Here is a 3,807-nt window from a genome sequence, read left to right as displayed (position 1 = left end):
GCCGGATTATATTATGAAAATGTGTAATAACTATTGATGACTTTCTACAAAATAGTGAATAAAAATATAATGTATCAAAATTTTACTAGAATTATCTATAACCATTTATTAACAACCAACTATCATAAAAATATCTTAATATAATTTTGATTAAAAAAATCGAATTCAAATTTAATTTAATTCTCCCCTAACAAACCTATAAAGAGATTGCAAAATATATATATATATATATATATATATATATATTAAATAAATAATTTTAGAAAATTTATTTATTTATTTTTCTTTTAAAAAAATTAGCATAAAGAGTTAAATTTATGGAAATTCATGTATTAACTCAAATGAAAACGTTATTTTTAAATAAAGTAGTAATATATTATTTTAGTGTAAAGAATATCTTTTTTATGCGAAAAATATAATATTATATAAATAGTAAAACACATTATCTATAAAAATAAAATAATTGCTTCATAATAAAGAAGTAATTTGTATAGGGCCCATCGTTATCGAGATAGAGATGGATCACTGCAAAGTCGTATTAGGATAGCTGTGATGAAGATAAAAGACAAAGCCGAAGATTAGCCATTTCAATATTGCGATCATTGTCACCCTGATGAACAGTGCAATTCCACACTATTAATAGAGATGAAGGCAATGCCCTATTGTGTGGCTCTAAGCGCTATAATCCTTTCATCTCTTTGCATTTTAATTTTCTTTTTCTGTTCTGTGTGTGGCTGTGGAGATGGCTTCCGAGCAGCTCATGGTGACACTATCAAGTTTAAACGAGTGGAAGAACTCGTCGTCGGCTGTACAGAAGGTGCTAGCGTTCCCTGAAATGAAGTGTCGAATGGTGACGGGCCTGCGGTCAAGGTCGCAGGAAGCTGTGCACGAGATGGTACAGTCGATTATCGACAACAACGATGTGAACGACCCGTTTTACGTTCTGGACCTGGGAGTCGTGGTGGATTTGTGGCACAAATGGCAGGAGGCCTTCCCAAACGTGTGCCTCTTTTACGCCGTCAAGTGTAACCCAGATGTGGCGTTATTGTCGGCCCTAGCGGCGCTTGGGTCTGGATTCGACTGCGCCAGCCGGGTGGAGATTGAAGCCATCCTCAAGCTCGGAGTCTTGCCCGATCGTATCGTGTACGCGAATCCGTGCAAGGCAGAGACACACCTCAAATACGCGGCGAGCGTCGGCGTAAATTTAACCACGTTCGATTCTATTCATGAAGTTGAGAAAATCAAGAAGTTCCACCCGCATTGCGCATTGTTGCTGAGGGTGAAGGTACCCGACGAAGACGCGGGTGGTGCACGGTCCCCGTTGGGCAGCAAGTACGGAGCCCTGCCGGACGAAGTGTACCCGTTGCTGCAGGCGGCAAAGGGGTCCGGCCTCACCGTCCGGGGCGTCTCGTTTCACGTCGGAAGTGGTGTCTCGCGCTCTGGCGTCTACCACGGTGCTGTTGCGGCTGCTCGCGGCGTTTTCGATTCGGCTTCTCGACTCGGGTTGCCCAAATTTGGTATTCTTAACATCGGCGGTGGTTTCACCGCAGGAAAGCAATTTGCAGAGGTCGCGGGTACTGTCCAATCCGCCTTAAAAACATACTTCCCCGATGCAACAGCGATTTCCCTTATGGCTGAACCGGGTCGATATTTCGCCGAGACCTCATTCTGGCTGGCCTCCAGTATAATCGGCAAAAGGGTAAGAGGAGAATTAAGGGAGTATTGGATTAACGACGGGATCTATGGCTCCATGAGTTGTCTTCTCCACGATAACACTGTCATCACTGCGCTGCCTCTGGCCTGCAAATCCAGCCGATCGAATACTTCCTGCAACGGGCTGCCCAGATATCCATCAACCGTTTTTGGACCCACCTGCGACGCTTTCGACGCCGTGCTCACCGATTACTTGTTGCCGGAGCTGGGCGTGGGTGACTGGCTTGTTTTTCCCAACATGGGCGCTTACTCTGCTGCCACCGGGTCTAATTTTAACGGCTTCTCCATTTCTGCCATTCCCACCTACTGTGCTGCCTCCATGGCTCCCTAGACATCCCAAACCAAACGATCTACTGAGATCTTTATGATTGACCTTAATTATAGAAAATAGATCCAATAGGATATTATATCGCCAATCCCGATCTCATCAATTGAAAAGCTTATTCACGTCCTTCCAGACAATAATCTACCAGAAGATGGACATTCTTATTATTAGAAATCACACGCATAGCTGAAATGCGTTACAGTACAGCACGTTAAATAAAATTTCCACCACTATTCGAGAAATGAGGTAATCGTGCTGTAAATGTTTTTTTTTCACTCTTTTTTCTATTTATTATGTCCCTTTGACTAATGGAATTGGTCAGATAAAAATGAAAGGCAGGAATTTAATCTCCAGAGAAAAATAAAGTAAAATAAAGTTTTATTATTATTATTTTTTTCAATAGAAAAATGTATGTCTTTATTACCCAAGTTCCTTCCATTTACGTAACATGACAGTCGCTCTGGATTTTACCAGTACAGGTCATAATGTCGAGCTTTTTATTTCACCGTGTACTTGTATTCATTTATCCATGTGCGATGACTTTTATAGAATGTCAATGTCCATGTCCATGTCCGATGCAGCTATTTTCACCGAGATGCTTTTTCGACGATAGTGGAGATGAGAAGATGGTGTAAATATGTTATTTTCTTCCGTATTTGCGGAGATCAGTTTGGTATTGTATTTGGTGTTATAAAAACCTTCGGCCGCTTTCCTCAAGCTGTTACAGGTTGTAAACAGTATTAACACGAGGGAAGGCCGAAGCCATTAGGGGCTCATATGGCCTATACAGTGGAGGAATACTTGCTTTTATCGTTCATGAACAGTTAATGCATGGAATCCATGAATAACTAAGGGAGTCCATCTATAAGGGAGTCCATCTATTTTTAATTGTATTGGGATGTTTTTTTTATCTATTTGTAAAAAATACAAATCTAGTACGCATTATTCATCTGTAAATACGAAAAGGGGATATATATCCGTGTTAGTGATGCAGTAGATCGCGAATGAGAATTTTTTTCAAAATTTTGATGAAGATATATGATAAAATTTGATTGCAGATATTTATTTTTTAAGTATGGGGACATTATATTTTTATCATGTTTAATATATAGTTTGAGTGGGGTTAATGTGTTGGGTTGTGTTATATTTTTTTCAAATTCTATATTAACTATGGTTTTGTGTGGTCTTACGTAGATCCCTTCAAGGGAATTAAAGTTATGTATTAGATTAACTGATTATGGTTTATGGATGCTTCAACAAGTATATATATATATATATATATATATTGTAACATTGAAAGTGGCACTTAATTTTTGTACATGGTTAAAATCTACCTACATAAAGATTAAAAACAAGTATTTATTTTTTTAAATTATAAGCTAAAAATCATAGTTTTTTTTTTCTTTCTTTTTTTTTTCAGAAGGTAGCAAAACCCATCAAACTCAGGTGTCAAACCAACAGTGAGAACAGCCATCTCTGGCTTCTATCCGCGAATGTCGGGTTTGACTCAAAGCTTTCACTCCTTCCAGATGCCTCTGGGTCTTGGGTCGTTAACCTGTTTCCTTACTTCTGAGGAAGACGAACTCTTAGCCAAGGCAATTTTACGGCATACTCCACGCTGAACTAAAAATCATACTTACTAATAATAATATATTAAAAACATTTAAAATTTTAATAAAAGAAATTTATAAATTATTTATATCAAAATAGGTTAAGTTTCTTAAAAAAAGATTTCTAAAATATTTTCCATATTTGTAAGATATTTTCCA

The 3,807-nt window shown here is 38.2% G+C and overlaps 1 pseudogene; it reads left to right on the top strand.

Moving 5' to 3' along the window:
* Positions 1-742: 742 nt before the first annotated feature.
* LOC149219801 (ornithine decarboxylase pseudogene) lies at positions 743-2,049 on the top strand (annotated as a pseudogene).
* The last annotated feature ends 1,758 nt before the right edge of the window (positions 2,050-3,807 follow it).

This window comes from Pinus tabuliformis, chromosome Q (assembly GCF_031772625.1).
Source record: "Pinus tabuliformis cultivar Carrire ecotype Pingquan chromosome Q, CPIR1, whole genome shotgun sequence".
Taxonomy (NCBI): domain Eukaryota; kingdom Viridiplantae; phylum Streptophyta; class Pinopsida; order Pinales; family Pinaceae; genus Pinus; species Pinus tabuliformis.
This window is presented reverse-complemented; position numbering and strand designations above follow the sequence as displayed.